This window comes from Malaclemys terrapin, chromosome 12 (assembly GCF_027887155.1).
Source record: "Malaclemys terrapin pileata isolate rMalTer1 chromosome 12, rMalTer1.hap1, whole genome shotgun sequence".
NCBI lineage: Eukaryota > Metazoa > Chordata > Testudines > Emydidae > Malaclemys > Malaclemys terrapin.
Genome location: NC_071516.1, coordinates 18,866,814 through 18,881,189, shown reverse-complemented (window position 1 = coordinate 18,881,189; position 14,376 = coordinate 18,866,814). Strand labels below are relative to the sequence as shown.

Genomic DNA, 14,376 nt, shown 5'->3' with positions numbered 1-14,376 from the left:
GTGCAAGAGTCTTACTGAAAAACAACTCCACTCATTTGAATGAAGATTCCTATTTGAATTTTACTTCAAATTCTATATTTACTAGAGTACTGCAGAACACTTAAGAAATCAGACTGTTTGAAATGTATTGAACGCTGAATTTCTTCACAGTGGATCTGCATAAAATACTTTACTAAAGTTCACTTTTGTATTGCTTAGAAATTAATTCCTAAGAGCCACATTTTAAAAATATATTCTGGAGCTGAGTAAGCCTTTGGCATGCTGGACTGTCTTTTAAAATAGTATTTCTGGCTGGCTTGGAAATACTAAAGGTTGTCTCTTTTTGGTTTGTTTCAGCACTCATGAAAAGTATTTTGAGAAGACCAGTTTAGAAAGCTACCACTACGCTATTTCTGAACACCAAAAAAGCAGGTAAAGTTCTGTCTGTGAAACACTAATTCCAGTGCATGTATGTCTTTGTAATTGCTTGTTCACTTACATAACTTTAAAAGTTACTAGTAATGCAGATATTCTTAATGTCCTTTTGAAGAGGGAATTTAATAGAGCAATGGAAATTTACATGATTTGTAAAATGAGGAAGAGGGCCAGTGAGGAGTGAGTATTTTACTTTTGCCCAAGTGACTTCAACTTTATTAAATCTTAATATGAGATCTTCTAAAAGCAGTCTCTCCAGGCATCAGTGAAAAGGGTTTGGCCATACCCATCCCAAGCTGTCAACAGTCTCTCCCCCTCCCACTTTCTTAATGTCCTTTTCATGTTCTATTCCAGAGCATTCTAACACTTCCTGAGCTTAGGAGACCTATCATATTCCCAAGGCGACAGCCCCATGTAGAGTAATTGTGTGAGGTGACCACCAGGCTTCATGCAAGTGCCTAGTCTTTGTTGATAGCATCTCACTGAGTAAAAGATGATAGGCATAATGTTCTCTCATACATCCTTCTTTTAGCACTTGACTAAATACAAGCTGCATTAGTTTTAACAACTTTTAAATTTAAACTGGTGTAAACCCATCTTTAGATGCTTATTTGGGTTCAGCTTAAACCTGTTCCTAATTGACTTAAGCCAAATTGAAATGATCCTGTCTTAAACTGAGAATAGACCACATGACCTTCTTCACTAGTTCAACTAAATTGGTTTTGAAATCCACCTTTAGTTCAACCTATGCAGCTTTCGCATATAGAAAAGTCCTTACCCTAACAAAGCAACTTTTGACTGGCAGGATAATTGTAGAAGCTTTCATAATTTCCCATTACCCAAGTAAATGGGCATGAACATAATATTGTAACATGCACATGTTGAACTGAAACTTTTATATGAAGCCACTGTTCCCAAAGACTTCTTGTTCCCCTTAAATCAGTGGTCCCCAACCTTTTTGTAGCCAGTAGCACATTCATGTTTTCAGAAGTGTGACAGGCACCAACAATTTTTCAAGGCTTATTTTGTATTTGTACATTAAATAATACAAAAAAAATCATATTGTATAATATATGAATCGAGAAGCCACAAGAACAGAACACCGGCGCCCGCAGCCCCAGAGTACTCTGTCCCCAGCAGGTGCGGGCCCCCAGCTTCTCTCTCCTGCTGGGCACTAGGCGGGCCCTGCGCTTGCCGGGAACAGAGAACACCATGCCGGCAGCCTGCAGCCCCAGAGTTCTCTGCCCCTGGCAGGCATGGGGCCATGGCTTCTCTCTGGCTTAAGCCGTAGCCTCGCGCCTGCTGGAGACCAAGAACGCTGGCGCCTGCAGCCTGCAACCCTGGAGTTCTCGGTCCCCATCAGGCACGGGGCCGCGGCTTCTCTCCCCTGCTGGGCATTAGGCAGGCACACACAAATGACCCAGCAGGCGCTGTGGTGCCCACAGGCACCACGTTGGGGACCACTGCCTTAAATGTTGAAACCTGTGCTAGTTTTGGGGATTGTTTTATTTGTTATTTTTTTACCTATCTGAGGCAAAATGCTTAACATTTTGGGTTGGAGGAGCTATTGGATTAGTTGGGGTGTCACAGGGTAACTGGCTCCTGTAGGAGGGAGCTTGGTCTAGTGCACCTGTGATTGATTAGTTGCCTCCTAAGTGGGCTTAGAAGAAGGCACATGAATCCTACAAGGGAGGAGGCTGGGTGAGCCAGCATGTGAGGAGCAAGGAAGGGGGTGACTGAGAGCTGACTAGGATAGACAGGGAAGCTGCAGAGTGTGGGAAGGTCTACAGGACCTCATTGTGAATAGTGAGGCATTACTAGGAGATCCTGGGGCGGGAGGGCAGGTTAGCTTACTGATCATCCTGAGCAACTGCTGAAGGCTTGAAAAGAACAGCCTGTGCTGACAAGCTGGACTGTTTGGATAGAAGTTGAGACTGGTTACTCAGATGGATGGCCTGGAGAACAGAGTCCTGGAACAAGCACAGAAAGGAACTGAGAACCAAATGCTGGTGGACTCATGGGTGGGTGTTCTGGAAGAGTTCCGTTTGGAGAGGGAAATGGAAAATTGCTGTCTTGAAATGGAAAACTGGGTTTGATCATTAGGGTTCCCAGGATTACTGCGCACCGGTATGAATAAGTCATGTCCATAGGTGGGTCTTGACTTGAATAGTGAGAGAGATGATTGTGCTCTTGGCTAGACCAAGGGAAAACTGAAGTAGGGCACACCTGTTATGCTGCAGGGGGCACCCAGTTGGGGCCACCTTATTATAAGGTTCTCTGGGTCAATTATTCTGCTGTACCAGTGGAGCCAATGGTTTATCTGCCAACACGTTGAAACTACAAACTGCTTTGTCTTCACTAGGATTTTACCATTTTAGTTGCTGTGTGATAGGTAACATGGTAAGAAAACACCTCTTCCTAGTGAAGACAAGACCCTACAGGCATGTCTTCACTATATTTAGCTGATACACTCTGTATCAAGTTTGTTCCTAGGATAAGCCAAATATGTAGAGTGTCCAGACTATCTGTCCTGAGAGTTATACACTCCAAACACTTGTTCAAACTAGCATGTACAAACGTGTTGTCTGACAGTTGCTAAACTCTATTGTAGAAAAATCCTCAGTGGTTTGTTCGTTAAGCTTTTATACTGAAAAAAATCATTTAATTTGTGAGGTCTAAACTAACCATCCAATGCCATAAAGCAGGATGGACTGAGAAGAGCACAGGTACAATATTAACAGTGCTTTCAATTGTTACAACAACACTAGTTTTATGTGTTCTAGTACTTAAGATTCCAGAGTGTTGCCTAGATTAACCATACTAGTTTGTCAAATCCTATTTTAGGAGACAGCATTTTTTGTCCCTCAAGAATTGCTTTTATAGCTTGCTTTTTGCAGTGTAAATATTAGTTTAAAACACTTCTAATGAGTTAATTGTGGATTTTGGGACAGTATTTTCCTCACAAATTAACTTCTAATTATATTTGGAAGTACTAGTCTTTTCCACAAGCAAGCTACGTACATGATTCTGTAAGTAGTTTCTGGCTTTGAGGAAAAAATCCTTCCTTCCTTCCTGAGTTTTCAGTAGGCTTCTGTTAGCAGAAATACTTGCTAGCTTGCAAATGTTCTGCTGTTGAATACCAATCTGACTTTTTTTTAAATAACGAAGTGAATTCCCAGAAAATAACTTGCTAGTGAGACTTGAAATAATATTGGTCTGTACTGAATTAAATGCATGCTTGAGCAAACTGTAGTGAATGACATCTTTTTTTTTTTTCTTCTTCGAGTTTTGAGGATGACCTAGCACTTTATGGGTAGCTTAGTTTTGCTAGATCTCTTTACATAAATGAGTACTAGTTCACTTTTCTCTGTATTTGTCCAGGAGTATCTGCTTATCCCCTCTTAATAGAAGGATTCTTTTTCTGGAAACATAAGCGAATGAGCTCAGTTATGAGATTATGGTGGGTGTCTCATTTGTGGTGGAATAACTTTAAATTAAGAGCAATAGTAAGCTTTCAGTTGAGCAGACTTTATCATTCAATTATATAAATGTCTTAAGTTATTCCTTTCAGTTGAACTGGTACTTTAAAGAACTCCAGTTCTTTAAAAGTTAAACTCTCAGATGAAGAACAGATGAGACTGTCCTTACTTCTAAAAAGTAAAGTGCAGAGAAAGTTGCAAGGAATAGTCACTCCAGCCTTCATGCAGATATCTTCAGTCAAAGGCAATCACCTGAATGTTTAGTGTAGCTGAGCTTGAATGTATTACACAAACCCCTACATTAACAGAATGCTGTTTGCAAAGTCAGCACTGGAGTTAGTAAATGCCAGAATTAAGGTTGCCTGTACAACCTTAATTTGCCCCTTTGTGTATGCATTATGATAATATTTAATTCCATTATCACATTGACCAAACTGGAAAAAATATTCCATTATGTGGTACAATATTGACACCCATGGGGATCATCAGCAGGATTGAAGCCTTTAGTTCATTGTGCAGACCTGTACACTTGAGCTAAAGGAGTAACTGGTAGCTGTAGTAAATTCTCGTCTATGAATTAGCACTACAGGGGGGTAGCTATTTTGCCAGTAGGTTTCACAGATACTTGCTGACAGTGAAGGAATGATGGGGGTGGGAGGGGTGTTTCCATTTCAGACTGTGTGGAGGAGAGCATGCTGTAGAGGACACAGATTCTTCTGTTCATTCCCCTGAGTTTGACCCCTTTTTTCCCATTCCCTCCAACATGTCCCTGTTTCTTGACTACACCTGGCTCCTCATACCAGTCCCATTCTCCTCATCTAGTTAGTCTACTCCTCAGGCTTTTCAACCCACTCCCATTGCCCAGCAAGTTCCAGACTCCCTATCCCAGTCTCCTTGTCCAGTCAATCTGTTCCAAATCTCTCTTCGCTCCCAGTCCCTTGCTTTTGCATGTGATTGATCTTTATATCCAGAAAGATTTGAGGATATTAAGATTCCAATTTACTAGCTTTTAAATAAGCAAACTGAGGAAAAACAACAACCCAAAAAACAAATTCCACCATGTGGAACCATAGTGACCCCCAACTTGGGTCATCTGCAGGGTTTGGGCCATTAGATGGGTTTCATAGCCATTTGCTTATCAGAGGGGAGAGTGTAGAGATTAAAGACTCTTGGGTTCAGTTCCAGGATCTGGAGGGGAGTGTGCTCTAGTGGTTTAGGATCTTCTGCCTATATTCTCCCCCTCCCACCCCCCGATTCCTCTGCTCCTGTTCAATCCCCTCACTTCTGCATTCTAAATCAGGCTGCTTTCTTCTTCTCTGGCTGGGTGCCAGTAAGGGGATACATTGCAACTGTGGGAAGCCCAGTGTCCCTCCTCTCACTTTCAGCCTTACATAGGATATGCTCCATTGCTCTATGGGGATCATGCTTGTGCAGTCAATCATACATAGGAGCTGTGCAGGGCTGGAGCATGCTCTGTAAGGACAGAATACCTGGCTACTGAATTCTCCAAACTCTTAATTCTCTACTGAGCATGTTCAAACAACTTTTCAAAGACTCATAACTTGAGCTCTGTTTCATAGGACTGCAAAATGCCTATTCCTGACCCCCTTCGCAAATTTCATGTCCCTGCTCCAAAGCATGGAGGTATTAGTGTCTCCGTTTCTTACAATACATTTGTTAACATGAACTGAATAATGTTGGTCCTTAATCTCGCTCTTGGAAATGGCTGAACCACTCTTGCTGAGGGTTTTCAAAAATGTTCAGCCTGAGGCAGATGCCTGACATTAGACATTTGGGTTGAAATTTTCAAAGTTTTCCAAAGTTATAAGCATTTGAAAACAGCATCTTACAATAGAAAATGTTAGGCAGCCTTAACTACAGATGTTGCTGCCTGCCCTACCTGTTTTTAACAAGGCTTACTTGCCAATGGTAAGTAGGAAGTGCTCCCAGGTAAATGTGCAGGTCTAAAACATTCTGGGAAACTTGACTTTTCATAGAAAAATGTTACTCGTGCAGAGGATTTTGATTTTGAAAATTTTGATTACAAATGTAAAAAGTGTCATTTTGAGTCCAACAGAGCTATGAACAACAATGTAGGCACTACAGGTTTCTGTCTTGCTTGTATTGCTCAGGAACTTTTTCAAGACCTATTTTATAAGATTAAGGAATAAAATGGGGAGGATAAGATGCAAAAACCACTAATTGCATTGAGTATCCAAAGATTCCCATGTTTGAAAGGAATCATGACATTAGTGGTGTTTCATATTGAGGTATATGCTTTGATCTAACTTTAAGGAACAGGTTGCAACTTTACTGTCAAATCATATTGAGGCTTTTCTTACCCTGCAAGGAATTTTGGAGTTCTACATTGTATTCAACCTCCTTCAGCCCCTCGTGTTCTCCTGCTACACAATCAGTTTTAAATCCCAGGTTTCAGCTACTGTCCTAGCTACAGAATGGATAGGACTCATGTTAAATCAAGCTAATCAGCTGAGCTTGCTGTGAATCAACATGAGGATGCATACTTTACCCTCTTAAGTAGAGGAAAGGAGATGGCGTTACTTCCAACGCACCCAGGCCCACCAGTCTCTGGATCAAGAGGCTGGAAATCACCTGGGATTACAGCATGGCAGTGTGAATTACTAGTGCCTATAATGGCCTTGACGTTTCTCAACTTCTACAGCATGCTTTAGGACTCTTAAGAATGAGACAAAACTCCTTATGGCTTCACTAAAGTATTGGCATTTAAAAATATCTCAGTGGATGGACTAGCAAATTTTTACTGTTTTTAGTAACCAAGTTTGGCTGTGACAATAAATATGTTTTTTGGCAACTAACACAATTAAACCTGTCTATCCATGAGATTACTGTAGGATGAAAACAGGTGGGTAATTCTGTTAATTCATATAAATGAGAATTACTGTCATTGAATTGATTCCAGAAACATACTTTAGTGCTGCTGCTAAAATTAAGGTTTTTAATCACTATTTTCATGATGTTTATATAAAACTGCTGATGAATACAACAGTCTTTCTTCTCTCAGATAGAGCAAGACCTTCCTATCTTTCTCCAGAGTGAAGTTTAAAAAAAAAAAAGAGAAAACCAAAACATATTCCACAAAACATATTAAATGAGCATATTATTTTTAAACAGACAAAATGAAACCTGATTCTTTCCATTGGACTTGCTTAGGAATTCAATTCTGCTGTAGAAAGAGACTAGGTAACCAGTGTATAACCTTACTTAACAGGTATTCAGTTATCCAAAGTACTCCCATTTATCCAAATAGCATGGCAGGACATGGATTTTAGTTGGATAATAGGGTGTTTGGATAATCAAGAGGGAATTGAATAAGGAGTGTGGGAAACACAAGTAAGATGTCAGACTATCACAGTATTTTATTGTAAAATGCCCCTGTATTGAAAAGTAGACAGACATGAACTTTGCTAGAGAATGCTAGCTTGCACAAAGCAATCACAGTAATCAGCTAAAATATGGCAAAGAACTGTTATAGCAGCTTTCTTTTTTGTGCTATTTAATTTTTCTGTTGCCTGCATGTGTAACTTTCAGAGGAACAAGGTATGCATGTAGTCCGTGTTCTGACTCTCCATCTCAAATAAAAAACCTGTTAAATACAGCATCTGGTTCAGAAGCTGTCAGTACCTCATCCGAAGGTGCTGCTACCTTTGACGACTCCTTATCCTCTTCAGCTGTGTCCATGAATTCTGTGTTGATCTTGAATGTTCACAACAGCTCACCATAATCTTCATCCTGAGTATCAGAGCCCTCCTATTCCTGGACAGCCTCTGTTTCCCAACTTGTCTGCTCAGCAATTGCATGCAGGGCATCTTGTATCCTTAATTTCCTGGGATACTCTAACCAGCTCAGCCTTGGGTTCATGTAGGACCTTTTTTCTCCCCCAACACCTGGCTGTTTCCTGCTGAAGCATGGACCACAATTCAGCCAATATATAGCAGTCACCTTTTATTGTTAGCATCTTAATTGAATCTGTGAGGGTCAGTAGCATGTGTACAGTGAGGACATTAGCAATCCTTGGACATTTGTACAGGGCTAACCTGTTGGCTAATGTTCCTTGATCCATAGGTTGGAGTTTTGATGTGTTAGTAGGCAAAAATAAACACTAGACACCATCAGCTGAAGTGAGCTGATCAGAATCATTATCTATAAAGAGAATATCATGCTGTAGGAGGTCTAATGACCACAAACCCATTTGGACAGCTACCACAAAGTTGGAGTGGAACCAATGCTTTAAAAAATGGTGGCATTTGCCCATTGACTGCAGCGTGGGACACCGGAAATGTATGCATTTGAAGCATCGGGGACACCTGGACTTGCTGATCACAAGCAGCTTTAGACCGTGTATTCCTGTGTCATTTGTACAACAAAACATTAAGTCTGTTCTTTTTTCAAACCGGAGATGAACTTCTCAGACCAACGTGCAAGTGTCTTCTGGAAGCATTTTTCAGAATGTCTGTTTTGACCTTGTCATAGATCTGGTCAGCCTTCAGACCCTCTTTAACTGCATCCGTTCACACACCATTTTTCTAAATGGGGCGATGTTTGCCATGCAGGAAGACAACAGTTAATCAGCAACAGACAGCTGACTTGTATCATGCTGCTTCTTGAAATGACTTAGCCATTCCTCACTGCCACCAAAAGCGCCATCCACGTGATTAATATTTTGATGGAAATGGATAGCTTTTTGTTTTAATATAGTTAATGGAACACCTGTTTGTTTGTGGACCTATTTTGAATAAAGCAAGAGCCTCATCTTTGCCCCTCCATGTTCTTGCAGTGACTGGGACCATCTGGGTGATCCATAATAGAGGAATACTCTCTCAACTTCTTGTGCACTGTTAATATTGCCTACTGTGGCATTGCTGATCCAGAACTTATGGACCACATGTACAATCCACCGCCTCTTGTCAATGCACTTTAATATTCTTGATTTCTGCTCATTGAGCATTGGGTGTTTTGTCAACTTTAAGGCATGTCTCTGAATACATGAATTTAACTGCTTGATTTTTATGCTGTTCCTGAGTAGCCGCTAATCAGCAATTACTGAACAGGCATTTTTTAAAATTGCTGCTAATGTGCTAATTGGAACATAATGTGGCATGTGTCTCATGGTGGGAGACAAGGAAGGGATTCAGATAATGAGATGGTTCGGATAATAGTTTTGGATAAATGGTAGTATACTGTATCTGAAGATTTTGGTAACAGTCTTACTACTTTTATCCTCTTGCATGGCTCTCACAAGCTGAATTCCTTCTGTGTTTGCCTCAACAGACTTGTTTAGTTCCAAGTAGAATTTTGACAGTTAAACTTGTGAAACTCAACTCAGGACAATAGGATTGCACAGGTATAACAATCTTCTGGCCTGCAGAATTTCTTACTAAGAATAAGTGAGACAGCACAAAGTGATGCCCAAGTCCCACAGGGAGTTTGTAGGGTTGATGGTTAGAAAAACGGTTAAAATGAGCAAATTTGATCTGGAGTCAGGCAAACATGGAACTTCACAATGCCACTTCAGCAGACTCATTCTTCAGAGTAGATCCATACTTCAGAGGGTTTTTTCTAAGCTGAATCCTAATGTTGTTGTGTTAAATCATATTGCCCTAACACAATGTAAATAGGTTTTTTTTTTTTAAACTATTTCACACAAAATGCACTAGTTTGCATGCCACAGTAAAAGATTCTATCTTTTGTTCTATGAAAGATTAACATGTGATCCTCTAGTGGTTGAGATTTTGTCTAGAAAGGTCTCAGGAATAAAACCTATAGGGGAAAAGGATGGTAACTTCACTATATGGCAAAGGAGGAAAAGGTGGTTTTATGACTCTAATATTCAAAACAAGTTGGCCATGCTGGCTTTATTTAAGGGGCTGAGGGATAGATGGGGAGATAGTTTCCCTTTTCAAAGGCCTTTCATTAGTCCAGCTTCTGTCTAAGGCTGAAGCAATTCATTCAAAAGTGATGTTACCTCTAGAATGTTTTTGGCACCTGATGACCCTGGGAAGCAAGGCTCCTGCTTGGGACATAACTCAGTTCCTTGTGTAGTGCTCCAGAATAACCTGACTTTGGTCATATGGCCAGCCACTTCCCATTACCTTTACAGAAGTAGTTCCTTCCACCCTTGGATAATGGAAATGAATGCTTTGGGAACAAAGTGATTAAAACATTTTTAAGTAATGGCTATCTTAAAATATTACCTTCACTGTAGATAATGCATCAGTAGAGCTACTGTATACTTGTGTTTGTATCAGTAACACGATGCACCAAGTTGGTGCTTTCCCTGAGGATGAACCACCTTTGTGGTGTGTTGCTATGGCAACTGCCTTCCACAGCTGCATCAAGGTCACTCATTGCTCATAGCTTAGAATGTGGATTTTGTTAAACAAAATATCAACGCCCAACAGATAATACAGTTAATGGTCTTTTTGCTGCTTTATGCAAACTGTTTTGTTAGACTAGATACATGACGAGTACTATGGATTAAAAGTAATTCTATTTAGGTATCACTTAATTGAGCAACAAAGCAACTTAAAATGATTCATACGTTTCTTAGAAGGCTAATCTCACTACTCATGCCAAATGTGCACACATTAATACAAAGTTCTCAAATTTAGATAACTATAGGAAAAATAGTCCCTTTTTTCATAGTTAAATCGGAGGTAACCAGTATCTGGCATAAGCAAACAGATTCCTTTACTCAACATAAATTAAGTATTTACTGTTTTCCTTCTAATACACCTCTACCCTGATAAAACGCTATCCTCGGGAGCCAAAAAATATACTGTGTTGTAGGTGAAACTGTGTTATATTGAATGTGCTTTGATCCGCCGGAGTGCGCAACTCCCCCGAGCGCTGCTTTAGTGTTGTATCCGAATTCATGTTCTATCAGGCCACGTTATATCGGGGTAGAGGGGTGTGTGTGTGTGTATATATGTGTGTGTGTGTGTATATAAATAAAAATAATTAGACCATAGTTACTGATGTTAACTACTAAAAAAGCAGTAATAACCTACAGAATAAAATATTAAGGAACTGATGCCCTCCCCAACCCACAAAAAAGTATACCATCCTGCCTGTCACTCTGACCTAGAGATTACTTTTGACTCCTCCATGTCTAGCTTCACATGCTCAAGCAGTGGCCATATCCTAGAACCCTTCCTTCACTTTCTCCCTCCCCAAACTTGTAAGATCTCCTCTATCCAGGCATCCAAAGTTTCACCCTGGCCCACATCTGCTGTCTTTGCTTAATTGCCCCCCACCAATTCTATATAAAACACAGTGACTAAAATCTACTTTACCCACTTTTCTGATCACATCAACCCCATTTAACTCCTTCCTCTTAATATATCAAGGCCTTCTTTGTCCTCCACATCAAACCCTTTCATGATTGTCCATCCCTAGGTGTCTGCTCTCTTACTGTCATTCCAGCCTCCCCCATTTCTCCAGTACTACCATGTCTGTCATATAGTTATACTTCTGTACCATTTTCTATGCTACTCCTACTCATAGAACTACCTGTCCTAATTAATCTGTATAACTGCTGTTCTCTGCTTCATACCTTGTCACAAGACCATGTCTATATCAATTTTGTAAGAAATCAGCCAGTTAGCAATGGCTTGAGTGGGAGATGGGATTTGAAACTTGGTCTAGATTACCTACATTTGCAATTTTTAGAAGTTAACACATGGTGGGAGCAGGGAGAGAGGAATAGTTAAATCCATCTGTGACTGTCTTAGGGTTTCACCCCACTTCGGGGGGTGAGGGGAGGGAAGGCTATAGCAGCAAGTCTCCGAGCCTGGGTCAGCGGACTCAATATCCAATGTAGATGTTCTCACTTGGGTTGGAGTCTTGCTGTTTAGATGTATCCAGTAATTATAAGGTCTTCCAGGTGGGCAGTGTGTACATTGCCTAGTACAGTGGGGCCCTCATCCTGCTTGGAGCCTCTGAATGCTTTGCTATTAACAATAGGTTACAAAACTTCCCCTATTAATACCCCACTTCCCACATTCTTGAGACTGAGGACCGTGATAAAAGCAGCAGAAGAAGATTGCATCTCAAGCAGCTTCTAAACCATTAAACCTCTGTAATTGGCAGGTCTCAAAATTTGACAGCAGATTTCTTGTTTCTGGGCTGATGGAGGGAAGTGAGGCAGTAGCATGTTCTCAGTAACAGCCATTATCCTATTTTTAGAGCTAGTCGTGGCAGGTAACCAGTGTGATTACTTTGAATAACAAACACTTCTGTATACTGCAAGGACAGGTATAAGACTAAGGGCCACTTTACACTAGAAGTGCTACAGTGGCACAGCTGGTGAAGACCTTTTATGCCAACCGAGAGAGCTTTCTCATCCACATAATAAAACCACCTCTGCAAGAGGCAGCAACTATGGCAGTGGGAGAAGCTCTCTTGCCAGTATAGCGCAGTCCACACTGACGCTTAGGTTGGTGTAACTTGCATTGATTAGGGGTGGGGGAGAGCGCTTATTCACACCCCTGAGGGACATAAGTTATACTGAAATAAGTGCTAGTGTGTACAAGCTGTAAGTGATAAATATGTATAGCTGAAAATTTACAAAATGTACTTGCCAACCCTGTGCTAGGACTACTGAATGAAAAACTAGTTTACTTTCTCATCAGAAATCACTGTTGCTAGGCAGGTAGAATTTTGCAAGTCTGTAGACTGTTTAGTCACTTGGTATTGGACTTAATATGCCATATTTCTAAGACTCTTCATTTACTTAAATAAACAAACTTTCCTCATGAGTTCTGATACGTTATTGCATCCTCCTTTGGCTACAAGTGGCAGTTCTGTATTATAATTCTTGAAGCTCAGCAGCTTTATACACATCCTGATTCTGTGAAATTTAAAACAGAAGTTATTTGGCACAAATATGGAATATTTGAGACCTACCAAGCAACTATTAGCTGAATTCTGTAATTTAGGCCATCTAAAATGGTGGTGGATTTCCATGTCATTGACTACATGGAATATATAAAATAAGTTATGCTGTTTTCCATCTGAGAGAACAAACTCCCTTCCACCATTCTTCCCCTCCTTTAGTAACTATTCACATCTGCATTATAACATAATGCTGCAAGTAACAAAGTATTAACTATTTTCTTATAGCTACGATATCCACCTTTAGACAAAGCAATAAAAATGTCTGAGACTCTGTCAGAAACTAACCTTTTCCACCAGAAACTTGCCGGGATCGGGATTGGGGGCTTGCCCAATCATCAACTGGAATGCCGGGCGGAGTGGGGTGAGCCAAACAACCTTATAACAGAACATTGCGCAGCTTTAAACGAGTGTGTTCTCTAATAGATCAGCAACCTAGTTACAAAACCATGTTCAGCAGGATGACTTTAAGTGAGGAATTACTGTAGAAGTTTCATCACTCTATAATGGAAGAGGGTAGTGATCAATGGTTCCATGTCTAGTTGGCAGCCGGTATCAAGTGGCGTGCCCCAAGGGTCGGTCCTGGGGCTGGTTTTGTTCAATATCTTCATTAATGATGTGGAGGATGGCGTGGACTGCACTCTCAGCAAGTTTGCAGATGACATTAAACTGGTAGGAGTGGTAGATATGCTGGAGGGTAGGGATAGGATACAGAGGGACCTAGACAAATTAGAGGATTGGGCCAAAAAAACCCTGAGGAGTTTCAACAAGGACAAGTGCAAAGTCCTGCACTTAGGACAGAAGAATCCCATGCACTGCTACAAACTAGGGACCGAATGGCTAGGCAGCAGTTCTGCAGAAAAAGACTTGGGTTACAGTGAATGAGAAGCTAGATGAGTTGACAGTATGCCCTTGAAAGGTTAATGACACTTTGGGCTGTATAAGTAGGGGAATTGCTGGCAGATCGAGGGAGGTGATCATTCCCCTCTATTCGACATTGGTGAGGCCTCATCTGGAGTACTTGGTCCAGTTTTGGGCCCCACACTACAAGAAGGATATGGAAAAATTGGGAAAAGTCCAGCGGAGGGCAACAAAAATTATTAGGGGGCTGGAGCACATGACTTATGAGGCTGAGGGAACTGGGATCCAGAAGAGAAGAATGAGGGAGGGATTTGATAGCTGCTTTCAGCTACCTGAAAGGGGGTTCCAAAGAGGATGGAGCTCAGCTGTTGTGAATGGTGGCAGACAGCAGAACAAGGAGTAATGGTCTCAAGTTGCAGTGGAGGAGATTTAGGTTGGATATTAGGAAAAACTTTTTCAGTAGGAGGGTGGTGAAGCACTGGAATGGGTTACCTAGGGAGGTGGTAGAATCTCCTTCCTTAGTTTTTTAAGGTCAGGCTTGACAAAGCCCTGGCTGGGATGATTTAGTTGGGAATTGGTCCTGCTTTGAGCAGGGGGTTGGACTAGATGACCTCCTGAGGTCCCTTCCAACCCTGATATTCTATGATTCTAAGAGGAAGGACTGGGTCTTTTAACAGACTTTTCTGTC

General features: G+C 41.0%; 1 protein-coding gene across 3 annotated transcripts in view; it reads left to right on the top strand.

Annotated features, from left to right (window-relative positions):
- The window catches only part of NCOA3 (nuclear receptor coactivator 3), a 165,318-nt gene that overhangs the window by 14,612 nt on the left and 136,330 nt on the right, over nt 1–14,376 (top strand). For all 3 annotated transcript variants that reach the window (XM_054045649.1, XM_054045648.1, XM_054045647.1), the window contains exon 2: nt 337–411. The gene's annotated coding sequence lies outside the window, so the exon portion shown is untranslated. The remainder of the gene's footprint in view (nt 1–336; nt 412–14,376) is intronic.